The sequence below is a fragment of the Elephas maximus genome, chromosome 4 (assembly GCF_024166365.1).
Source record: "Elephas maximus indicus isolate mEleMax1 chromosome 4, mEleMax1 primary haplotype, whole genome shotgun sequence".
NCBI lineage: Eukaryota > Metazoa > Chordata > Mammalia > Proboscidea > Elephantidae > Elephas > Elephas maximus.
The window spans coordinates 177,829,055-177,856,076 of record NC_064822.1 but is presented as its reverse complement, the minus strand read 5'-3'; positions in this window follow the sequence as shown (position 1 = coordinate 177,856,076).

The window sequence follows — 27,022 nt, the reverse complement described above, 5'->3', positions numbered from 1 at the left end:
CTGTCTATCCCACTTTTCAATACTGTTAGAGTTTGTTTTATGTATCTTGCAGCCCTGTCATCGGGCACATAAATATTTAATATGGTTATATCTTCCAGGTATATTATCCCTTTAATCATTATATAGTGTCCTTCCTTATCCTTTGTGATGGATTTAACTTTAAAGTCTATTTTGTCTGAAATTAATATGGCCATTCCTGCTTTTTTGATTGTTGTTTGCTTGATATATTTTTTTCCCAACCTTGAGTTTTAGTTTGTTTGTGTCTCTAAGTCTAAGGCATGTCTCTTGTAGGCAGCATATAGACAGAACTCATTTTTTAATCCATTCTGCTACTCTCTGTCTCTTTGTTGGTTCATTTAGTCTATTTACATTCAGGGTAATTATGGATAGGTAAGAATTTTGAGGTCTTTTTTTGTGTGTTGTCGAGTTTCTTTTCCCACTTAATTTTTTTTGCTGAGTAGTTTATCTTTATATATTGTCTTTTTCTCTTATTTGTTGTTGATTTTGTTTCTGCTGAGTCTCTGTTTTTTTCTTGTATTTTATTTTGATGTGTAGGATAGTTAGTCTCCTTTGTGGTTACCATAATATTTACCCTTATTTTTCTAAGTTTAAACCTAACTTTTATTTCTTTAACTTACCTTGTCTTCCTCTCCATATGAAAGACTCTATGACTACATTTCTCAGTCCCTCTTTATTGTGTTAGCGTTGTCTTCTTTTACATAATGACAATGTTGTTTCCCTGTTTTGAGTGTTTTTAATCTTGATTTACTTTTGTGACATCTGATTGTTCTGTCCAGTGTTCTAGTCTTGGGTCGATACTTGATATTATTGATTTTCTAACCAAAGGATTCCCTTTAGTATTTCTTGAACTTTTGGTTTGGTTTTTACAAATTCCCTAAACTCCTGTTTATCTGGAAATGTCCTAATTTCACCTTTATATTTGAGAGACAGTTTTCCTGGATTTATGATTCTTCGCTGGCAATTTTTTTCCTTCAGTGCTTTATGTAAGTCATCCCATTGCCTTCTTGCCTGCATGGTTTCTGCCGGGTAGTCTGAGCTTATTCTTATTGACTCTCCTTTGTAGGTGACTTTTCATTTATCCCTAGCTGCTCTTAAAATTCTCTATTTTTGGTTTTGGCAAGTTTGATTATAGTATGTCTTGGTGACTTTCTTTTAAAATCTACCTTATGTGGGGTTTGATGAGCTCTTGGATAGATATCTTCTCATCTTTTATGATATCAGGGAAGTTTTCTGCCAATAAATCTTCAACAATTCTCTGTGTATTTTCTGTTATCCCTCCTGATCTGGTACTCCAGTCACTTGTAGGTTATTTCCCTTGGTAGAGTCCCACATGATTCTTATGGTTTCTTCATTTTTTTAAATTCTTTTATCTGATTTTTCTTCAAATATATTGGTACTAAGTGCTTTATCTTCAAGCTTCCCAATTCTGTCTTCTACTTGCTCAATTCTACTCCTCTGACTTTCTATTGAGTTGTCTACTTCTGTAACTTTATAGTTAATCTTCTGAATTTCTGATTGCTGTCTCTCTATGGATTCTTGCAGCTTATTAAATTTTTCATTATGTTCCTGAATAACATTTTTAATTTCTTCAACTGCTTTATCTGTGTGTTCCTTGGCTTGTTCTGCACTTTGCCTGATCTCCTTCCTGATGTCTTGAAGGGTTCTATATATTAATCTTTTGTATTCTGCATCTGGTAATTCCAGGAAGGTACTCATCTAGAAGATCCCTTGATTCTTTGTTTTGAGAGCTTGTTGAAGCGATCATGGTCTGTTTCTTTATGTGATTTGATATTGACTTTTTCTCTGAGCCATCTCTAAGTTATTACATTAGTTTATTTTATGTTTGCTTACTATATCCTTGGAAACTCTGGTGGTGTAGTGGCTAAGTACTATGGCTGCTAATCAAAGGGTCAGCAGTTCAAATCCACCAGGCACTCCTTGAAAACTCTATGGGCAGTTCTACTCTGTCCTATAGGGTCACTATGTGTTGGAATCAACTCGATGGCACTGGCTTTGGTTTCTGGTGACTATATCCTAGCTTCTTGCTTTGTTTTGTTTTGACATGCCCAGATGGGTTGCTTGAGTGAACTAGCTTGATTATTTTTGCCTTTGAAGGTCTGATGTCTTGTCACCAGATGGCTAGGGCTCTTGTCACATGTATGAGTCACGGAGTCCATTCACTTTTCTTGTATGGATTCAGTTCAGGTGTCCAGGTAGCTGGTCATCAAGTGTGTGGTATAGGCTCTGCCCGACAGTCTTAGAGGGGCAGGGGTGATTGGTGTAGGTACAGATATCTGGTTGCAGCAGGGGTCATGGTCTGAACAAGGCAGGGGGCTGAGAATCGTCCCCCACATGTCTCTGAGGAAAGCGTGTCCCTCTTCCCTAGAGTGTACAGGTGGCCGGGTTCTGTAGAGGACCATGGGCATTCAATGCTTTTGGTTGTAAGAACTGGGAGGTACCAGTTATCCTTGGACCCCTGTCGCAAGTGCCTGTGTGATGTGAGTAGAGCCACCAAGTACTTAGGCCCCTGACGTGGGTAGGTGAGGACCTTGTTTAATAGGCAAAGCAGTGTCATACATCAAACACCCACCTCTCCACTGCACAGCTGAAAGAGTTGCAGTCTGCCAACAAGGCCCTATTCTCCCAAAATAGGCCCACACAGGTCCATGCAGGGAGGAAAGGTATTCAAAGTCCACAGACCATTTATGCCTGGACAGGAGCCGCTTCTGCCCAGAGCTCCCCAGGTTAGTGGAGCTGGTAATTTATCTCTTCCCCCAACTGCAAATTTATTCCTTCTCCAAGGCCAGGAAAATGGTTCCCTGTGCTCAACATGGCCTATATCAGGCTCAGGGAAATCAACAGCTCCTGAAGCCAGCTTGGGGGTAGGGGGATCCATCACTGGAGAAGGACATCATATGTAGTAAGTAGAGGGTCACTGAAAAAGGAAGACACTCAATGAGGTGGATTGACACAGTGGCTGCAACAATGGGCTCAAAATCAACAACAGTGAATAAGAGGAAAAGGCAATATATAAAGATAAACTACTCAGCACAAAAAAAAAATTATATTATAACAAGTATTTAGCTTTTGCCAAGAGTGCCTTTCTCCTCTGGTTCTGGTGGTGTGAGTAGGCTGTGTGGCTGGCTGCTTCTCCCTGAGGAACTTGCAGCTGAACCCTATCACCAGCCTGCTGCAGCCACTCCCAGGAATGGTGCCTGAGGGATCCCAGTGATTCAGGTCCAGCAACTCCTCTCTGCTTCTAAACTCTCTCCCTCCCCCTGCCGCTCAGTCCATTTTCTAACTTTGCCTTTGATGTTCAGGGCTCCTAGCTTGTCATAAATATAATCATTTCACTTGTTTTTTTCTGGTATTTGTTGTAAGAGGGATCGTGGGAAGTGTCTGGCTATTCCACCATCTTGGCCCTGCCTTCTGCAACCACTTTTGTATAATCTTCAGCAAAATTTTACTTGTGTTTGATATTAATAATATTGTTCAATAATTTTCACATTCTGTTGGATTGACTTTCTTTGGAATGGACAGAAACATGTATCTCTTCCAGTCATTTGTCCAGGTAACTGTCTTCCAAATTTGTTGGCATAGACAAGTGAGCACTTCTAGTGCCCTTGAAACTTCTCTGTTGGTATTTTGCCAATTCCTGGAGGCTTGTTTGTTGCCAATGCCTTCAGTGCAGGTTGGACTTCTTCCTTCAATACCATCAGTTCTTGATTATTTGCTATCTCCTTCTGAAATGGTTGAATACGGATGAATTCTTTTGGTATAGTGACTGTGTGTATTTCTTCTTCTTCTTTTTTTTTTTTTTTTTTGATGCTTCCTGTGTCATTCAATATTTTGCCCGTAGAATCCTTCAAAAAACTTTGGTGATGGTAAGACAGTACACAATACTGGGGTAGCCAGCACAGCTTTTACAAGGCAAGGTCATGGAAGCTCCATAGACACATCCAAACTCCCTGAGGGACTGAATTGCTGGGCTGAGGGCTGTGGGGACCATGATTTCAGGGAACACCTAGTTCAATTGGAATTACAAATTTTGTAAAGAAAATATTCTACATTCTGCTTTGGTAAGTAGTGTCTGGGGTCTTAAAGCCTGTGAGCAGCCATCTAAGATACTCCACAGGTTTCACCCCTTCAAGAGCAAGGGGGAATGAAGAAAACTAAAGACACTAGGGAAAGATTAGTCCAAAGGACTACATCTACCACAGCCTCCACCAGACAGAGTCCAGTACAACTAGATGGCTACCACCACTGACTCCTCTGAGAGGGATCACAAAAGAGAGTCTTGGACAGAGCTGGAGAAACATGTAGGACAAAATTCTAACTCACAAAGACCAGACTCAGTGGCCTGACAGAGACTGGAGAAACCCTGAGAGTATGGCCCCAGGCACCCTTTTAGCTCAGTAATGAAGTCATTGCCAAGGTTCACCCTTCAGCCAAAGATTAAACAGGCCTATAACACAGAATGAGACTAAAGGGACACAACTGCCCAGGGGAAAGGACTGTAAAGCAGGAGGTGACAGGAAAGCTGGTAATAGGAAACCCAAGGTGGAGAAGAGAGAGGGTTGACATGTCATGGGGTTGGTAAACAATGTCATAAAATAATATGTGCACTAACTTTTTAATGAGAAACTAATTTGTTCTGCAAACCTTCATCCAAAGTACAATAAAAAAAAATATATATATATATAAAAAGAATCCTTCAAAATTACCACTCAAGGTTTGAGTTTTTTCTTCAGTTCTTTCAGCTTTAGATGTGCCGAGAGTGTTCTTCCCTTTTGGTTTTATAACTCTGGGTCTTTTCACATTTCATTATAATACTTTCCTGGCTTTTGTGGACTTGTTTTGATTTTCTTCATTTTTAACTTGAACTTGCATTTAAGCAATTGATATCTGTTCCACTGTTGGCCCTTGCCCTTGTTCTGACTGATGATATTGAGCTTCTCTATCACTCCTTGGAAGAAGTATGGTGAAAGGATAGAACCCTGATGCATATCTTTCATGACTTTAAACCATGCAGTATCCCCTTGTCTTCTTCAAACAACTGCCTCTTGGTTTATGTGCAGGTTCCTCATCACAATCAATTAAGTGTTCTGGAATTCCCATTCTTAGTAATATTATCCATAATTTGTTATGATCCACACAGTCAAATGCCTTTGCAGAGGAAGGCAGCATGAAGAGTGGAAGCTGGCTCATTAACAACCTGTGATATGCAGTTGACACAGCCTTGCTTGCTGGGAGTGAAGAAGACCTGAAGCACTTACTGATCAAGATCAAAAACCACAGTCTTCAGAGTGGATTACACCTCAACACAAAGAAAGCAAAAACCCTCACAACTGGATTGGTAAGAAACATCATTATATATGGAGAAAATATTGAATTTGCTAAGGATTTCATTCACTTGGATCCATAATCAATGCCCATGGAAGCAGCAGTCAAGAAATTAAAAGATGTGTTGCATCAGGCAAATCTGCCACAAAAGACCTCTTCAAAGTGTTTAAAAGGAAAAAGCAAAAATGTAACCTTGAGGGCTAAGGTGTGCCTGACCCAAGACATGGTGTTTTCGATCACCTCACATGCATGCAAAAGCTGGACAATGAATAAGGAAGACTGAAGAAGAACTGATGTTTTTGAATCATGGCGTTGGCCAAGAATACTGGACATGCCAAGGACTGCCAGAAGAACAAAGAAATCTGTCTTGGAAGAAGTACAACCAGAATGTTCATTAAAGAGAAGATGGTGAGACTTTGTCTTACAAATTTTGGATGTTATCATAAGGGATCTGTCACTGGAGAAGAACATCATACTTAGTAAGTAGAAGGTCAGTGAAAAAGGAAGACACTCAATGAGGCGGATTGACACAGTGGCTGCAACAATGGGCTCAAGCATAACAACGATTGTGAGGATGGTGCAGTACTGGGCAGTGTTTCATTATGTTGTATATAAGGTCGTTACGAGTCAGAACTGACTCGACAGCAACTAGCAGCAACAAATCATCTCTTTCCACAGATACAGTTGATTTGATTCCTGAGTATTCCTTCCGGTGAGGTCCACATGTATAGTCAGTCACCCTTTATGTTGTTGAAAAAAGACAATTGCCATGAAGTACTCACTGGTCTTGCAAAATTCTATCATGCCAAATCCAACATTTTTCTATCACCAAGGCCATATTTTCCAACTTGTGATCCTTCTTCGTTTCCAACATTTGCATTCTAATCACTAGTAATTATCAATGCAGCTTGATTGCAAGTTTGATCAACTTCAGACTGTAGAAGTTGGTAAAAAATTTTCTATTTCCTCATCTTTGGCATTAGTGGTTGATGAGTAAATTTGAATAACAGTAGTATTTACTCACCTTCCTTGTAGGCATATGGATATTATCACTTACAGTATTGTACTTCAGAATAGATCTTGAAGTGTTCTTTTTGATGATGAATGTGACACCATTCATCTTCAGTTTGTCATTCCTGGCATAGTAGACCATGTGATTGTACAATTCAAAATGGTGAATACCAGTCCATTTCAGCTCACTAATGCCTAGGATATCAATCTTCATGCCTTCTATTTCATTTTTGACTATTTCTAGTTTTCCTAGATTCATACTTCATACATTTCATATTTCAATTATTAATGGATGTTTGCAGCTGTTTCTTCTCATTTTGAGTAGTGCCATATCAGCTAATGAAGATCCTGAAAGCTTGACTCCATCTATGTCATTAAGTTCAACTCTACTTTGAGAAGGCAGCTCTTCCTCAGTCATATTTTGAGTGCCTTCCAACCTGAGGGACTTATCTTCTGGCAATACATCAGACAATGTTCTGCTGCTATTTGTAAGGTATTCACTGTTAAATTTTTCCAGAAGTAGTCTGTCAAGTCCTTCATCCTAGTCAGACTTAGCCTGGAAGCTATGGGGAAACCAGTCCACCATTGAAGACCCTGCTGGTATTTGAAATACCAGTGACATAGCTTCCAGCATCACAGCAACACATAAGCCACCAAGTAAGGCAAACTGACAGAGCAGTAGTGAACAATAGGAAAGCAATGTACAAGGAAAAGGGGAATTATTGTTACAGATAGGATTAAAGTAGCTAGTTAGCTGACTTTAAAATAGGGAGATTATCCTGGATTATCTGGGTGGGCCCAATGTAATCACAACAGTCCTTAAAAGTGGAAGGAGGTAACAGAAGAGGAGGTCAGAGCAATGGGATGTGAGAAAGTCTCCACGTGTTGTTGCTGGCTTTGAGGAAGAGGGAAGGGCACTGGAAACCAAAGAATGCAGGCTGACTTCAGAAATGAGAAAGAAAGACAAAGGTACAAATTATCTCTGGGAGCCTCCAGAAAAGAAACCATCCCTGCTGACTCCTTGATTTTAGCCCAATGAGATCCATGTTGTACTTCTAGCCTATCTCAGACCCTGTTATAATAGTTCCTAAATTAAGGCTCATAGAATGAATAAAAGAAAAGAGGAAGGAAAGATTGCAGCAGATTTATAATTCTTTTGATCAGAAACCTCAAAGCACTTGGAGAAGGCATTTCCCTCTCACAAGAGAAAGCAACATCTGGCAGTCATTTGCAGCTCCCCCTCTGTCAAGAAGCTTCTGGGAATCAGAAATGCATTTGATAAAATGCCTGGGTATTTTCTTCCATAGGGTATTCACTGAGCCCCATGGAGAGCTATGGGGAAGGGCTCAGGATAGCAGCCAAACAGAACCTGATTATAGATCAGCTGTCAGATTGCAAAGGAAGTCTTTCTCATGCTGGACAGATTGCTTGCTGAGGCTCATTAACCATTTAGGACACACTACAGGTTTTTTTTTTCTTTAAATTACTTTCCAACCTAGCAATATAAAAATGAAACCCCTTTATGACAAAATCATCTTTCATTCATTATCAGAATCTCATCCTTTAAGTGTGATTAGAGAGAATTTGAAGTTGTCTCCAACTTCCTGAGTTGGGTCACGATGAATAAAATAGTGATTCTGTTTGAGAGGGGTTGAGGATTAGGTGTAGAATGGGTGGCCCCTGTCTATCTCTCTCTGGCTTCTATTAGGTGTGGAAAATTTTGCATACGTTATCATATTTATTCTTAACATGATGAGGAAGTTACTGTTATATAAGGAAAATTACTCTCAAAGAGCATTAGTAAATTGCACAGTCTGAAGGGCAGTGTCAGAGTCAGGATTTGATGTTCATTCATTCATTCATCCAACTGCCTAATATTAGTTCTAAGTTCCCTGGGTGGTACAAATGATTAAGCCATTGACTACTATCCAAAAACCTTGGCAGTTCAAATCCACCCAGAGGCTCTTGGAAGACAGGCCTGGTGATCTGATTCTGAAAGGTCACAGCATTGAAAACCCCATGGGGCAGTTCTACTCTACACACATGGGGTTACCACATGTCAGAATCAACTCAATGGCAACTAACAGCAACAACAATATTAGTTCTAGTCTAAAGATACAGCCGTGAGAAAAAAAATACACCCACAAGCCATAGTATTACATAACTTACAACACAGCAAGAAAAGACCAACTACAGAGCACTGATTATAACAAATTATGGTACTGGATATTGTGGTAACTCAGAACTAAAGAAGTTAGTCTATGGATTAAGGGTCAGCTTGTTGGAAGAAGTGACATTTCAGTGAAGATCTGTAGGGTAAGAGTTAGACAGAGGACAGTGATGAAAGGAGTTTTCCGGGTAGAAAAATGGTACTTTCAAAGTCCTAGAGGTGAAGAAGAGCATGACTTGTTGGAGGGACTGAAGGCTTTCAAAAAGGACAGGGGGAGAGTAGTGACAGAGGATTTTTAGAGTTGAGGCTTGAGGATCAGCACCAGTCATCGAGGATCATCTAGGGACTTGTGAGCCACTGGATGGAGCTGGATATCATGCTGATCACATGGGAAGACACCAAAGAGTTTATATCAGTGAGCAGCCTGGCTAATAACTAATGACTGTGGCTTACTGGCCATGTGCCAGGCATCTCCTAAGTACTGTATATGAACTGACACTTCAGTTCAGGTTGCTGTGTGATTGACCATCCAAACCAGGATACTTTGGAAGAGTGAAAAATGACATTATTGAACATGCTGAGACGACAGGCAAAAACTGGGACTGTTCCAAGCAGATAAGGGTATACAGTCCTATATTTAATCCACATCAAACCTATGAGGTAGTTACTATTATAATCCTCATTTTGTAAATGAAGAAACAGGCGTAGAGAGATTGAGCAATTTGCCTAAAGCCATGATAAGCGTGTCTTTCTAATTAGTGACATTTCAAATTTGCATCCTTGAAAGATTTTATTTTTTGCATTGATGGAACAAATTTTGATTGATTTTCTACTTGCGATACAGCAATGAACAAAAGAGGCATAGTGTCTGTCTTTATGGAACTTCATTCTAGTGGAAGTTAATAGAACCACAGAATATATACCGTATGTGTCTAAAAAACAGATCATAAGTGAATAAATATATAACATAATGTCAAGCAGTGGTAATTGATAAAAAGGTATGAGATAGAGCAGTGGCTCTCAACCGAGAACAATTTTGTCCCCCAGGAGTTATTTGGCAATGTCTGGAGACATATTTATTTGCCATATCTGAGGGATGTTTGTCAATATTGGCATCTAGTGTGTTGAGGCCAGGGATGCTGCTAAATATCCTGTGGTGTACAGGATAGCCCCACAACAAAGAATTATCTGGCCCAAAATGTCAATAGTGCTGAGGTTGAGAAACCCTGATATATATACACATATGTCTGTATGCTAATCTCAAACATGTGTACAAACAAAACAAAAAAAACCCACTGCCATCGAGTTGATTCTGATTCATAGCGACCTTATAGGACAGAGTAGAACTGCCCCTTAGAGTTTCCAAGGAGCACCTGGTGGATTTGAACTGCTGACCTTTTGGCTGGCAGCCACAGACCTTAATCACTATGCCACCAGGGTTTCCAAACATGTATAAGTAGAGAATATATATAATAGTATAATGAACTCCATCTTACCCATAAACCAGCTTCCGCAATTATTAACCCATGGACAATCTTGTTTCATTTATAGATACATTCCTTCCCCTACTCCCTACCCTCTCTATCATGGGATTATTTTAATGTAAATCCCAAGCATAATATCATGACCTCTAAAATTGTTAAGTATATAGTTCTAAAAAAATAAGACTTATTTTTAAATATAACCATGCCATTATAACATTTTTTAAAAAACCCACTAATTTCTTAACATCATCAAATACTCAGTGTTTACATTTTGTGTTCCTTTGGTACAGTTTTTTTCTTTTTTTGAAGTAAGATCCAAATGTTGTTGTTGTTAGGTGCTGATAAGTTGGTTCTGACTGACAGCAATCCTGTGTACAACAGAATGAAACACTACTGGGTCCTGCGCCATCCTCACAATCCTTGCTATGTTTGAGCCCATTGTTGCAGCCACTGTGTCAATCCATCTCATTGAGGGCCTATCTCTTTTTTGATGATCCTCTACTTGACCAAACATGATGTCCTTCTCCAGGGACGCTCCCTCCTGAAAACATGTCCAAAGTACGTGGGATGAAGTCTCGCCATCCTCACTTCTAGGGAGCATTCTGCCCGTACTTCTTCCAAGACAGATATGTTCATTCTTCTGGCAGTCCAATAAAGACTATAAATTAATCCTTGGTGGATGAGTCTCTTAAGTCTCTATGGAAGTAAAATGGCCTCATCTTTTGGCCAACAGGAGACTATTCAAGTTGACTGCTAATTCCTCTTAGCATATCCCTTGTAGTCTTTGATAACTTTTTGCTTTTTGGAATGACAAGGTGTTCCACTTGGAAGACGGGAGAACCTGCAACATGTTGGTATGCTGATGAAGGTGAAATTAATGGTGTGGGAAGAAGGGGCTAACTGAGGAATTTAGCTGTTGAGTAGGCTAGAGGAGATAAATTCAAAACAAAATGGAAGGTGGCTTTAGATGGAAGTAAGAATACTTTATTTTTTATAAGGGAAAGAACACAGAACACATGGGTATAAGTGTGAGTAGATGGATCATTTTGGCAATAAGAAGATGAGAACACTTTCTTCTGATTGGTTCTATTTTCTCAATAAAATATGACAAGATAATGCTCACTTGAGCAACAGTGATTGGAAAGATTCAGTCATGGTGACAAGGAGACAAGTCAGCAGGCTCTTGTGATGGTCCAGGTAAGAGGTGATAGTGATTTGACCTGACGGGCAAGGGGACTAGAGACAAGCTGAAAGATGTGGGATTCATTCAGATGTAGAGCTGACAGAATTCGGTGACCAGTTTTGTTTTTTCCCCTGGGAACTGAAACTGAGGGTCTAAGCTGGCTACGAGAACTGAGATGTTGGTATTATTTATGGAGATGGTTAATATAATAGAAGAGGCAAGATTGTAACTATTTCAGCATTAAAGGACCCATGAAACGCACAAGTAAAAATGTGCAGTTGAAAAAGAGAAGGGAAAACAGCCCAGAAAACACCCACAAGGAACTCCATTGAAGGGACAGGTGGAGAAAGAGAAGCTATCTCAAAAGAGACTAAGAAAATGTTGCCAGAGAAGTAGGAGGAAAACCAAAAGGAAAGTGGATGTTGTGGAAAGCAATTCCATTCAGTTCTTTCCACTTACACACATACACACACACAGAAACACATACACACATCACCACCAACATCACTACTTTAAACCCTCTCACCCACCATTTCTTTACAAATACTTCAGAGCCAAAGAATGTTAACTCTAAGTTCAGAAAATTCAATTTTATTGAAACCATTCAGATTATGACACTGCATGTTGTTATTATTGTTAAGTGCCACAAGTCAGCTCCGACTCATAGAGACCCTATGTACAACAGAAGAAAACACTGCCCAGTCCTATGTCATTCTCACAACCCTTATTATCCATCTTGTTGAGGGTCTTCCTCTTTTTCGCTGACCTAGTTTACCAAGCATGAGGCCCTTCTCCAGGGACTGGTCCCTCCTGATAACCTGTCCAAAGTACGTAAGATGAATTCTCTCCATCCTTGCTTCTAATGAGAGTTTTGACTGTATTTCTTCCAAGACAGATTTGTTCGTTCTTCTGACAGTCCACGGTACATTTAATATTCTTCACCAACACCATAATTCAAAGCCATCAATTTTTCTTTGGTCTTTCTTATTCATTGTCCAGCTATCGCATGCGTATGAAGCAATTGAAAATACCATGGCTTGGGTCATGTGCACCTCAGTCCTCAAAGTGACATCTTCGCTATTTAACACTTTAAAGAGGTCTTTTGCAGCAGATTTGCCCAATGCAATTCATCCTTTGATTTCTCAACTGCTGCATTTATGGGCTTTGAGTGTGAACCCAAGTAAAATAAAATCTTGTTAACTTCAATATTTTCTCCATTTATCATGATGTGGCTTATCAGTCTAGTTGTGAGGATTTTTGTCTTCTTTGTGTTGAGATGTAATCCATACTGAAGGCTGTAGTCTTTGATCTTCATCAGTAAGTGCTTCAAGTCCTCTTCGCTTTAAGCAAGCAATGTTCTGTCATCTGCATATCACTGGCTGTTAATAAGTCTTCGTCCAATCCTGATGCTGTGTTCTTCTTCATATAGTCCAGCTTCTTGGATTATTTGCTCAGTGTACAGATTGAATAGGTATGGTGAAAGAATACAACCCTAACGCACACCTTTCCTGACTTTAAACCATGCAGTATCCTCTTGTTCTTAGTCTATGTACAGGTTCCTCTTGAGAAAACTGACACACCACTGCCCTATGTTATGACTGAATAAACAAATCAGAAGTAGATAATAGCTGGAATTTATAAAATTAAATTGATTTTATAAATTTAATTCCTATTAGAAGTACCCTAAGCAATTTTCCATGCTGTTAGTAATTACATTATAAAGGGAAGGGCTACAATTACTGCAAGAAGTGAGTAGCTAGATGGTGAGGGTCTTAGGATTCTCTGAGGGTGTTTTGGTTTAAAATGTGTTAGGATGTCTTTCCTCACAGAAATCCAAGACCATAACAGCTTAGAGAAATAGGGAGCAAGACAATTTTGCTTACTTCTTAATAAATAACACTACCACCACAAATCCAACTTTCTTTCCAGATTCTCGGGACTAAAGATATCTCTGAAAAGAAAGAAAATACAAAAAATAGATTAAATTATATGAAAGAAAAATCCATAAAATACTGTTGTAATTAAAAACTGAGTGATCATGAAAATCTAAAAACTATATAGTTATGAAAATAAAGACATTTAGGTATAACAACTATACCCGTGGCCTCTTCAAAAACCATCCCAAATCTCTCAACCGTCTTCTCCTGTACTTAGTACACTTTACAGGAGCTGATGACAGCCAGGAATTTAAAAATATGGAATGACAAATGAATAGCAGATGAAAGTCCTTGAATTTATATTTCAACTACTTGGGGAACAGTCAAGTATAGTAGCAGAGAATACAGGCGTTGGAGTTACACAGTCCAGGTTTAAATCCTGTCTCTACCACTAATTAGTTTGTGATCTTGGACAAATCACTTAACCTCATTGTTGCCTTCTGTAAGTTTGGTAAGAATAGTACCTCCCTTGTACTTTTAAGTGAGTTAATATAAATAAGGCGCTTTAACAATACTTAGCCTATACTCAGTACTACACAAATTTTAGGTGCTACTCTATTATTGTTGTTCTTATTGACGTCGTTCTTTCTTTAGAAGCAGATAAGTAGTTCCAGAGTTGGGATCATTAGAGAAGAAAAAAGGAAGCAGAGCAAAATACCAGGATTGTGTATGACCAAAGACCCAGCTGAATTTGTCATATCTGATTGGACTCTTTTAACTTTACAAATTAGAGGTCTCTTCAACTTTGTTGTTGTTGCTGTTCTTTTTTCTGAGCTCCAAACCCCTAAAGAATGTTTTCAAGCTGGCCCACTGTCATCTCTCACCTGCCTTCTAACAAGACTGCTTTTACCTGTGCCAAGAGCAACTGGAGGGATCCTTTAAAAAAGAAGTCAATGCCACTCCTCAGCTAAGCTCATGCAATAACTCCTCATTTCTCTAGCATGACAAAGTCCTTACAATGACCCACTAGGTCCTGTGTTGTCCAGCCCTTGTTACTGCTCTGTCTTCCTCTATCTCTCCCCTTATTTGCACCACTCCAGCCCCACTGACCTCCATGCTATTTCTCAAACACACCAGGCACCTTTGCTTTAGCTGTTCCTTCTGCCTGAGATGTCCTTCTCACATTTATCTGCTCAGCTAACTCCTTGCCATCTTTACATCTTTGCTAAATATCCCTTTTGAATGCAGCCTACACTGACCACCTTATTAATAAAGTCACCTGTCTCTCCATTCCAACCCCTTGATCTCTGCCTGGTCTCACTTTCCCTGATTTACTGCTACCACCATGATCCCTCGTCTGGATCACTCTCATTGCTTCCTAGCAGGATCTCTGCCTTTACCCCTGCCATACAGTCTATTCCCCAACAGCAAACAGAGAACGAAGCCCTTATTGCCTTCCAATATACTATGTCATTTACTTACTTGTCAGCATATTATTTATTGCCTATCTTCCCCCTGAGAATGCAAGATCCAGGAGGTCATGGATCTATGCTTTGTTCAGCGATATCTCACAAGCTCCTAGAACAGTGCCTGGCACACAGGCAGAGAGGAAAACATGAACAATGAATGAATCCTTTTAATTCTTATCCAGGCCACACATTAGTGACGGCTCCCTAGTCAATGGGAGGCTTAGGAGCATTTATTAATTCATTCAGCCATTCATCCACCCTACTAAATGTACTGAGTTCCTACCATGCCCCAAGCCCTGGGCTAAAATTAAAAAAAAAAAAAAAACCTTTGAATTGATTCCAACTCATGGTGAACACTACTGTTTTAGAATAGAACTGTGCTCCACACAGTTTTCAATGGCTGGCCTTTCAATTAGTAGCCCAGCACTTAACCATTTGCACCTCCCAGAGATTCCTAGCTCTTGGCTAGGTATTGGCAAAACAAAAACAATGGTGTCTACCTCTTCCCATCCCCCATTCATTTCATACTCCAGTCTCCCTTCTAAACTTTCCCTAACTATGCACATTTCCTTCATATTCTGGAGTCTTTGACCCTATAATTTGCTTTTCCCAATGAGTAATAATGTACAATTGCTAACATTTATTGAGTATACTTAGTGCTTTATATGCATTAACTTATTAAATCCTAATAACAATGTGGTGAGTTAGGTCTACTACTGGTATTTCCATGTTTATTGTTGCTAGGTGCCGTCTAGTAGGTTCTGACTTGTAGCAGTCCTACGTACAACAGAATGAAACACTCCCCAGTTCTGTACCATCCTCATAATTGTTGCTATGTTTGAGCCCACCATTGCAGCCACTGTGTCAATCCCTCTCGTTAAGGGTCTTCCTCTTTTCTGCTGACCCTCTGCTTTACCAACCATGATAGATGTCCTTCTCTGGAGACTAGTCCTTCCTGTTAACATGTCCAAAGTACATGAGGCGAGGTCTCTTCATCCTCACTTCTAAGGAGCATTCTGGCTGTAATTCTTCCAAGACAGATTTGTTCATTCTTCTGGCAGTCCACGGTATATGCACATTTGCCAACACTATAATTCAAATGTATCAATTCTTCTTCAGTCTTCCTTAACTGTTGTCTAGCTGGTATTTCCATGTTTACAATGGAAGAAACAGAGACCCCCCCCCGCAAAATGATTAATTTGCCTCATGTTATTTAGCTGATTTTTATTCAAACACAGGCCATCTGAATATCAAATATCTTTCCTCATATCTACTGCACTACAGAGAAGGTTCTTTTCTGTTTAAAATTCTTCTGTTTATCTAACTAAATGAGGAGTCATAAACCCTAGAACTAGACAGGTAACAAAAATATGTGAAGGTGTTAGGTATGAAATAAAGGAAGTAGCAGATCTTATAAAATAAGAGACATATACAGTGTGGTTTTTGTTTGCTTTTTTGTTTTGTTTTGTTTATAATCACCACGGAGTCAACCAAAACATGATTCTGCTGGATTTAGTCTAAGGGTTAGAAATTAGCAATGCTGTTCTGAGTATATCTCTGATGTCATCACCAAGGAATGTTCTTCACTCCCTCTTTGGTGCCTTTATAGCATTCATGTGCTTAGTACTTCGGCTGTAGCACAGAGTAGGATGTTAACATGCAATTGGCTGGGCACCTGGTAAGGGCCAAGCACAGTTAATATGGTGGCGTCTAAGAGACTCAAGTACCCTGCCCTCTTGGAGTTTCAATACAGTATGGATACAGACTTATAATAATGGTATTGAAGTGTTACGGTAGTATTGATAGAGGTCTGTTCAGCATCAAGTAGGAGAAGAACAGAGGGGTGAAAATGATCGTCAAAGGTCTCAAGGAAGAAGTGACTCTTGAGATGAATCTTTAAAGATGTGAAGATGAAGCAATGAAGGGAGAGGGGGACAAGAACATTCCAGCAGCATGAATTAAGTTAGGGAGGACTGAAGCATCCTGGAATAATGAGGGAAATTTAGAAATATTCATATGGCCAGAACTAGAGAACAATAGGTGGAAGGTGGAGAGCAGCAGAGTCAGAGACCAGGCAAGAGTTCTTGTCTGGATATGAAATTTACTTTATGGGCTAGTGGAAGCTGCTGAAGGGTTTTATGCTGATAACTAACATGGCCAGGAAGGCTAGATGCAAGATTATTTAAATAGGTGGGTTGGAGATAAAAGGCACCCAGATTTTTCTGGGCAGGAAAGCAGGCATCAAAAGACTGGTTTGAGAGATGGAAAGAAATGAAATCTCCAGGACTTGCTAAGTGATTGGGTGCAAAAGAGAGAGAAAGAATCTAGGATGATGACCAGATTTTTGATTTGCGGGGTTTGGGTGCATGGTAGTGCCATACGTCGGTGCTTGAAAAATATGAGTATAGACCCCTAGCAAGAAAGTTTTTATGCATAGATATAGCACTCAAAGAACAAGTCTGAGGAGTAGTTGGACACAGGAGTGGATGATTTCAAGGACATGCAGAGTAAATAGAACAGGAAAACAATGCGGGTCAGGGCCTGGATTCTCCAGAAATAAGAAGATCTAAAGGACAAGAAGAGAAAGATAGCCCACAAAAGCAGCTGAAGAAAGTATGGTCAGACGTGGAAGGAGAATTAGGAGAGAAAGAAACCAAGTTGACAGAGTAATAGGAAAGAGAATCAAATAATGAGGACCCAAAATATCCATTACACTGATTAATAGACTGGTCAGTGGTGACCTTTGCCAAGGCAGTGTGGTGATAAGTGAGGAAGTGGAGAAAGCAAGGGTAGGCATTTCTTTTGAGGACCCTGAGCATTTAGATGAGAAAGGGAAGTGACTGGAGAGGAATGAATGATTAACCTAGTACCCAGTGCCATCGAATGAATGATTGAGGAGGGTTTTATTTCTAATGATTGAGGGAGACGATTGAGCAGCATCCTCATCAAAGAAGCAGCAGCCAGGAAAAACAGAGAGGCCAGAAATACAGATGGAACAGTATCTGGGTTGAGGTGAGTTGGTGTGAGATCAACATCACAGGTGGAGAATGGCCCCACACAGAGGAGAGAAGACCACTGTCTCGGAGACTGGAAGAAAGGAGGAGAACACAGTTGTGGAAAAAAGGCATATTTTAGGTAGCCCAACAGGAAGTATGGGAGGCCTCGTCTGACGTCATCAATTTTCTCAAAGAAAAAGGAAGAAGGGACATCCATACAGAGCACCATCTCCAGAACCACGGGGCAATCTCCCTCCACAGAGCTATTGCTGGGCTTTTGTCTCTGGGTGTTCTCGTCCTTTCCCAGTCAGTTAGAGAACTTCTGTTGCCATAACAACAGGATGCAGTATTTTAGATGAGTTTTTAAATGTGGATATGGTGTGTATGTGTGTTTGTGAGTGTGGTGTGTGTGTGTATGGATTTAAGTGTTCTAATAAATAAAAAATGTGTGTATATGAGTATGGGTTAGGTATAAAATTATTCTAAAGAGTAGTTCTTGATGTGATTATGCATGTGGATAAGTAAGTTAGTGAGAGTATGTAAGTTATTTTTGTGTGCTAGTATGTTTTTTAGTATGTGGGGATGAGAGAGACAAGTGAGAAGGAGTATCTCTTTCAGGTATAAGTGCGTGAGAGTATATTAGCATGGTGGTGTGTACATAAGGGAAAGGCTGGTGTATGAGCATGTTTGTGTATGCGGAGGGGGTTATGTGGACTTCTATGGGGATAAGCCTACAGATGTATGAGTTTTGAGTATGTGTGAGCAAGTAGGTATGTGCCATTTTGTGTGTATCTATGTGACGGCAATTATGTGTGAACTTGTGCCTATGGGAGATGTGAGAGTATATAAATAGGTCTGAGTGTGCATACATGGTGTTATGGATCAAGTTGTGCCCCTCCCCATGTGCTGTAAATCCTAACCCTATATCTGTAGATAGAGGAACACTGGTGGCACAGTGGTTAAGCACTCAGCTGCTAATTGAAAGATTGGTGGTTCAAACCCGCCAGCGGCTCCATGGGAGAAAGATGTGGCACTCTACTCCAGTAAAAATTACAGCCTTGGAAACTCTATGGGGCAGTTCTACTCTGTCCTATAGGGTTGCTATGAGTTTGAATGGACTTGATGGCAATGGGTTATACTTGTAGATGTAATTCCATTTGGGAATAGGACTTTGTTATGTTAATAGCATCACAGCAGCATAGGACGTGTCTTAAATCAATCATTTTTGAGATATAAGAAGAGCAGATCAGGCACAGAAGCAGCAAGCACAAGTAGGGGAAGATACATGCCAGGCCACATGAAGGTCTTCAAGGAAACAAGAAACGGAAGCTGAAAAGAAATATAGATTTCCCCTAGAGCCAACACAGAGAGAAAGTCTTCCCCTAGAGCTGGTGCTCTGAATTGGGACTTCTAGCTTCCTAAACTATGAGGTGTCAGCAAAGAATATTGAATACACCATGGATTGCCAGAAAAACAAATCTGCCTTAGAAGAAGTACAGCCAGGATGCTCCTTAGAAGCAAGGATGGTGAGACATGTGGTAGGCATGTTATCAGGAGGGACCAGTCCCTGGAGAAGGACACCATGCGTGGTAGCAGAGAGTCAACAAAAAAGAGGAAGACCTTCAAGATGGATTGACACAGTGGTTGCAACAATGGGCTCAAATATAACAACGATTGTGGGGATGTACAAGACCAGGCAGTGTTTTGTTCTGTTGTACATAGGATCGCTATGAGTCAGGACTGACTTGATGGCATCTACAACAACAAAACTGAGAAATTTAATTTCTGTTCATTAATGATCCCCACTTGTGGTATTCTGTTATAGCACCACTAGATAACTGCTAGATAACTAAGACACATGGGTGTGTATCACAGCATATTGTACGGCCTTAAAGTACCTGTGAGTACTAGCAGAAAATTTTTATATGCTACTTTTCATTTTCCACAAAGATTTCAAATTTTATTCTGGTCATCTTCTTCTATGTTAATATTCCGTGAGAGCTGGGTCTTAGGTTTATGTCATAGATTCAATTATGTGTCCCCCCAAAAGTATGTGTATCAACTAGGTTAGGTCATGATTCCCAGTATTATGTGGTTGTCCTCCATTTTGTGATTGTAATTTTATATTGAGAGAATTAGGGTGAGATTGTAATGCCACCCTTACTCAGGTCACCTCCCTGATCTAAGGTAAAGGAAGTTTCCCTGGGGTGTGGCCTGACCACCTTTTATCTCTAAAGAGTTAAAAGGTAAGGGAAGCAAGCAGAGAGTTGGGGACCTCATACCACCAAGAGAGCAGCACCAGGAGCAGAGTGCATCCTTTGGACCCAGGGTCCCTGCACCTGAGAAGCTCCTCGACCATGGGAAGTTTGAGGACAAGGACCTTCCTCCAGAGCTGACAGAGAGAGAAAGCCTTCCCCTGGAGCCGATGCCCTGAATTTACACTTGTAACCTACTAGATTGTGAAAAAATAAATTTCTTTTTGCTAAAGCCATCCACTTGTGGTGTTTCTGTTACCACAGCACTAGATGATGAAGTTTACCTAGTGGTAGAGGAAGCCACATGCGTAGGGACTTTGTGGAAACCCTGTAGCGTGTAAATATGAGTGTGAAAGAGTGAGTGTACATGAAAGGATATGTGACAAGTTGTGAGTGTATATGTTTGAGTCTGTGTATACATTGTACGTGACAATTTTCAAGCCTGGCATTGCTTCGAAAGAATAGGGAAAGAGCTCAGGTTTCTGTAAGGGTTTCTAGAGCAAGTTCTATGCACCAACTCTTGTTCCAACTACCAGAATCCAGTAGTGAACAGAAAAGCCCCAGTTTCTGCTCTCCCAAAGTTATTTCCACTGAAGAAGTGATAGACCATAAGTTCATAAACTGATATGTAACAAGTCAGTGATGACAGATACTAAGAAATTAGCCATTGAAAATCCAGTGGAGTATAGTTCTACTCTGACATGACTCGGAGTCCACTTGATGGCAACTGATGTGATTCGACCTTAGCCCACCTCTTGGGCTTCATTTATTTGCTTGCCTTTTGGCACCCCAGACTGTGACTCTGCCTGGGACAGACATTGAGATTCAGTTTTCTCTTTCATCTAAGTTTCATCAACTGAGTCTCACTTCTTCCTCAGCACCTTGATAAGTAAATGCTATTCTGAATAAATTATTGAATTGTAGAATACATGAATAGGACCAGAAGAGAATAGAGAGAAAAGTTGCCCTAGGTACAAGGGAGCCCTCACTCTTCTTATGGGAACACGAGAGCCCCGTAATGCATTTGCAGTTTTAATGCAGCTTCTGGATTCCAAGCTTGCTCAAGTGTCATTTGATTTACCAATGTTCCTTTCCATTTCCAAGCTCCTGAAAGCTGCCTGCCTCCAGCATCACTCACTTCCACGGGACATGGATCAGTTGGACATGAAACACCAGTAGGCAAAGGAGGATTTTCTTGACAGGTAAGTGGATGAGTATCACTTCAGTTTATGCATTTCTTTCCTCCTTCCCACTCCTCCCTGGCTGGAAAGTGCTGGGACTATGAACCACCATGGACCATGCAGAAGAAGTCTCTTCATCCCTGGGAGCCAGGTTAGTGGAGGAAGCCTTTAATACATGCTCTGGAATTTGCCCTATGGAAATTGAGCTTGAAGAATGTAAACCCTATTTTCCCTACAGCTCATTGCAATATCAGGGGAGGTTTGTCTCCATTCATAATTACACCTCTGTTTAGTTTTAAGTTTCAAAGAGATCACTCATGAAATTGCTGACATTTACACAGGTGTCCTTTAGGCTGAGTTCTTTGCATTCCCCATAGCTCAGTTTATTCATCTGTAAAATGAGGGTGAAAATAGTATCTCCCTCATAAACCACCAATTTCCCTTGAGTCAGCTCTGACTCATGACAGCCCCACGTGTCTCAGAGTAGAACTGTATGCCATAAGGTTTTCAATGCTGATTTTTTGTAAGTAGGTCATCAGAGCTTTATTTTAACCTCCAACTTTTCAGTTAGCATCAGGGCATGGTAACTGTTTGTATCACCAAGGGACTCTATCTTTCTTATAAAAAAAATATAGTGAGGATTAAATGGATTGTTGTTGATAGGTGCCGTCTAGTCAGTTCTGAAGCATAATGACCCTACTGATGGAACAAAACACTGCCTGGTCCTGCACCATTCCCACAATCGTTGTTATGCTTGAGTGCATTGTTGTAGTCACTGAGTCAGTCCACCTAGTTGATGGTTTTCCTCTTTTTTGCTGACCCTCTATTTACCAAGCATGATGTCCTTCTCCATGGGCTGATCCCTCCTGATAACATGTCCACAGTATGTGAGATGAAGTCTCATCATCCTTGCTTCTAATGAGCATTCTGGTTGTACTTCTTCCAAGACAGATTTGTTCCTTCCTTTGACAGTCCATGGTATATTCAATATTCTTCACCAGCACCAAAATTCAAAGGCATCAATTTTTCTTCAGTCTTCCTTATTCATTGTCCAGCTTTCACATTCATATAAAGTGAATGAAAACACCATGGCTTGGGTCAGGCACACCTTAAGGTGAAATCTTTGCTTTTTAACAATTTAAACAAGTCTCTTGCAATAGATTTCCCAATGCAATTGGCCATTTGATTTCTTGACTGCTGTTCCATGAGTATTGATTGTGGATCCAAGTAAAACGAAATCCTTGACAACTTCAATATTTTCTCTGTTGGTCATGATGTTGCTTCTTGTTGTGAGGATTTTTTTCTTTATGTTGAGGTGTAATCCACACTGAAGACTGTAGTCTTTAATCTACATCAGTAAGTTCTTCAAGTCCTCTTCACTTTCAGCAGGCAAGATTGTGTCATCTGCATAACGCAGGTTATTAATGAGTCTTCCTCCAATCCCGATGCTGCTTTCTTCTTCATATAGTCCAGCTTCTCAGATTATTTGCTCAGCATACAGATTAAGTATGTGAAAGGATGCAACCCTGATGCACAACTTTCTTAACATTAACCCACAGAGTATCCCCTTGTTCTGTTTGAATAAATGCCTCTTTTTCTAAGTATAGGTTCCCCATGAACATATTGAAGTGTTCTGAAATCCCCATCCTTCACAATGTTATCCATAATTTGTTACAATGCACACAGTCCAATGCCTTTGTATAGTCAATAAAACTCAGGTAAACGTCTTTCCTGGCTTTCAGCCAGGATCCATCTGATATCAGCAATGACATCCTTTGTTCCACATCCTCTTCAGAACCTAGCTTGAATTTCTGGAGGTTTCCTATTGATGTACTGCTGCAACCACTTTTGAATGATCTTCAGCAATATTTTACTTGTGTGTGATATTAATACTGTTCAATAATTTCCATATTCTGTTGAATCACCTTTCTTTGGAATGGGTACAAATATAGATCTCTTCTAGTCGGTTGGCTAGGTACCTGTTCTCCAAATTTCTTGGCACAGATGAGTAAGCACACCCAGTGCTCCATTCATTTATTGAAACATCTCAGTTGGCATTCCATCAGTTTCTGGAGCCTTTTTTTTTTTTTTGTCATTGCTTTCAGTGCAGCTTGGACTTCTTCCTTTGATATCATCGGATGTTGATCATATGCTGCCTCCTGAAATGGTTGAACATCGACCAATTCTTTTTGGTACAGTGACTCTGAATAGTCCTTCCATCTACTTTTGATGCTTCCTGCATCATCTAATATTTTCCCCATAGAATTCTTCAACACCACAACTCTAGGCTTGAATTTTTTCTTCAGTTCTTTCAACTTGAGAAATGGTGAGCATGTTCTTCCCTTTTGGTTTTCTGTCTCCAGGTCTTTAGCACATGCCATTAAAATACTTTACATTGTCATCTCAAGCCACCCTTTGAAATCTTCTGTTCAGCTCATTTACTTCATCATTTCTTCCTTTTGCTTTAGCTACTCTGTGTTCGAGAGCAACTTTCAGAGTCTCTTCTGATATCCATTTTGGTCTTTTATTTCTTTCCTTCCTGTCTTTTTAATGACCTCTTGCTTTACTCATGTATGATGGCCTTGATGTATTCACACAGCTGGTCTGGTCTTTGGTTATTAGTGTTCAACGCATCAAATCTATTCTTGAGATGGCCTCTAAATTCAGATGGGATATACTCAAGGTGGGACCCTGGTGGCGCAGTGGTTAAGAGCCAGACTGCTAACAAAAAGCTGATGGTTAGAATCCACCAGCTTCTCCTTGGAAACCCTATGGGGCAGTTCTACTCTCTTCTATATGGTCGCTGTGTGTGAGAATCGACTCGATGGCAACAGGTTTGTTTTTGCATACTAAAGGGTGTACTTTAGCTCTCAAGGACTCGTTCTAGTTTTCTTCAACTTCAGCTTGAAATTGCATATGAGCAATTGATGGTCTGTTCTGCACTCAGCCCTTGGCTCTGTTACCACTGATAATACTGAGCTTTTCCATCATCTCTATCCACAGCTGTAGTCAATTTGATTCCTGTGTATTCCATTTGGTGATGTTCACGTGTAGTCACAGTTTATATTGTTGAAAAAAAGTACTTGCACTGAAGATGTCATTGGTTGTGCAAAATTCTGTCGTGTGATCCCCGGCATTGTTTCTATCAACAAGGCCATATTTTCCAACTTCCAATCCTTCTTCTTTGTTTCCAACTTTCACATTCCAATCGCCAGTCATTATCAAAGCATCTTGATTGCAGGTTTGATCAATTTCAAAGCACAGAAGTTGTTAAAAAATCTTAAATTTCTTCATCTTTGGCCTTAGTGCTTGATGCATTAATTTGAATAGTAGCCATATTAGCTGGTCTTCCTTGTAGGTATATGAATATTATCGTATCACTGGCAGCGTTGTACTTCACAAGAGATCTTGAAATGTTCTTTTTGACAATGAGTGTCACACTATTCTTCTTTAATTTATCATTCCCAGCATAGTTGACCATATGATTGTCTGATTCAAAATGGCCAATACCAGTCCATATCAGCTCATTAATGCCTAGGATGTCAATATTTATGCACTTCATTTCACTTTTGAAGACTTGCAATTGTCCTAGATTCATACTTCATTATTCCATATTCTGATTATTAAAGTATGTTTGCAGCTGTTTCTTCTCAGTTTGAGTCATGCCACATCAGCAGATGTAGGTCCTGAAAGCTCGACTCCATCCATGTCATTAAAGTCAACAGTACTTGGAGGAGTCAGCTCTTCCTCTGTCGTAATTTAAGTGCCTTCCAACCTGAAGGGCTCATCTTCTGGCATTATATCAGACAACGTTCTGCTGCTAATCATAAGGGTTTCATCAACCAGTTTTTTCAGAAATAGATCACTGGGTCCTTCTTCCTAGTGTGCCTTAGTCTGGAAGCTACGCTGAAACCTGCTTACCATCAGTGACCCTACTAGTACCATACTGGCAAAGCTTCCAGTATCACAGCAACACGCAAGCCATCACAAACTGCAGACACATGGTGGGATTAAATGGATTAAAATATGTAAAATCCTTAGAAAAATGCCTGGCACCATGTTCATAATTTATTATTAATATTATAATTTATGTGTTCTGTGTAAGGCTAGCTTCATCTTTAGATTGCTTTTACATAGCCCACTGGACAGATCCTTCTAATACCAGGCTGCATTTTCAAATCTGCAAGAGAGTAGAGGTCTCTGGAAAGAATTAGGATATAGGTTTGGCTGCATTTAACAAAGACACAAGATAAAGGTAGCTTAAATAAGATGGAGTTTTGCCCTTGTTCACATAAATGCTGAAGCTAAAATAGCAACCCTTCTCCGTAATGCTAGCAGGAGGCAAGGCTCCTTTTCTTTTGTTCCTTTGGCTTCCCTGAGGTATAGTCTGTGTCTGCATGGTCCATTGTGGCACATCATCCCTCTGTTCTAGCCAGTGAGCAGCTGCAAGAAGAAAGAGAAACCGTAGGCTGAAGTTATTCTCCTCCACTGACCAGGACTTAGTCTAGAAAAAGAGAAATCGAAATCAGAAGATGTGGTGCTAATTCTCTTTGGCCATGTGCCAGACTTTAAATTATATTCCTCTGGAAGTAAAGCAGAATGGAAATTGGGGGACAAAATACCTGTCACATCTCTGGGGTTCACAGTAGAATGTCTGTTTCCCAAATTTCAGACCCATGGGGCACAACGCGGAGGCTAAGGCAGCAGTTAAGTGCACAGATTCTGAAGCCAGATGCCACTCACTGGCTGTGTGACCTTGGGCAAGTTAGTTGTGCTCTCAGTACCTTATTTTCCTCATGTGTAAAATGTAAAAATAAAAAAGGTGTGTAGCTCACAAAGATACACATACACACACACCCGGTCCCTGGATAGTGCAAATGGATAATTTAAGCACTGGACTACTAGTCAAAAGATTGGCAGTTCAAACCCACGAAGAAGAGCCTCAAAAGTAAGGCTTGGTGGTCTGTTTCCAAAAGGTCATATCCTTGAATACGATATGGAGCACATATGAGATTGCCATGAGTCAGAATCAACTGGACAGTAACTAGCAACAACATATTTAAACTAAGTTTTAGATAGATAGGTAGGTGGATGGAAGGATGGATGGATGGATGGATGGATGGATGGATGGATGGATGGATGGATGGATGGATGGATGGATGGATGGATGGATGGATGGATGGATGGATAGGGAAAGACAGAGACAGAGACAGTGAGACAGAGACAGAGACAGAAAAGAGAGAGAGCTTAGAATATGGCCAGTTTACAGTAAGCACTGACAAAAATGTTTACTCTTATTGTATTAGTGAATTCTGTATTATTATAAACTCGATATTTTTATTAAATAATACATATATCTAATTTTATCTAAGGCAATGGTATCTATACGGTGATGTTTGTGATTTGGTGAAGTGGTGATATATAATTTTTTTCCAGTATGCAATAAAATAAACTCTTACATCTTAGAATTTTTTTAGATGCTTATACATGTAGTACAGTCACATTGTACATCATCAGTGGTACATGCCCCTCACTTTAGGAAATAATACCCTGTTTAGAACTGGAAGACTTAGATTCAAATTCTTTGCTGTATGACCCCACTGGCCATTTCTCCATTCTCAGTCTTAGTTTCCACCTCTGTTAAACAAGGAGGCAGTGAAACCTATACCAGGGTAAGGTTGAAATGATTAGATGAAGTAGTCCATGGAAAACCACCAAGGCTTTGGGCCTGGCACCTGAAAATTGTGTGACAAGGTCCAGGTGAATCTGCAATCCCTGAAAGACAGGTTATACCCTCCTTACCCTCTGACAGGTGTTAACTGTGGGCAACTTCACATATGAGTGCTTTTAAAGAGAAAGTGGCAGTTTTAGAATCCAATGGGTCACGGTCTTCTTCTTTCCTGAGCACAGGAGTATTTCCCTTGATGATAAAGTACTGAACCTGCCATTTAATTCCCCAGTTCTTGTGGTTCCTGTGAGCAGGAGGGAGGGTAAATGTTTATCAGTGAGAAAGGTGACCTCCAGGGTGGAGA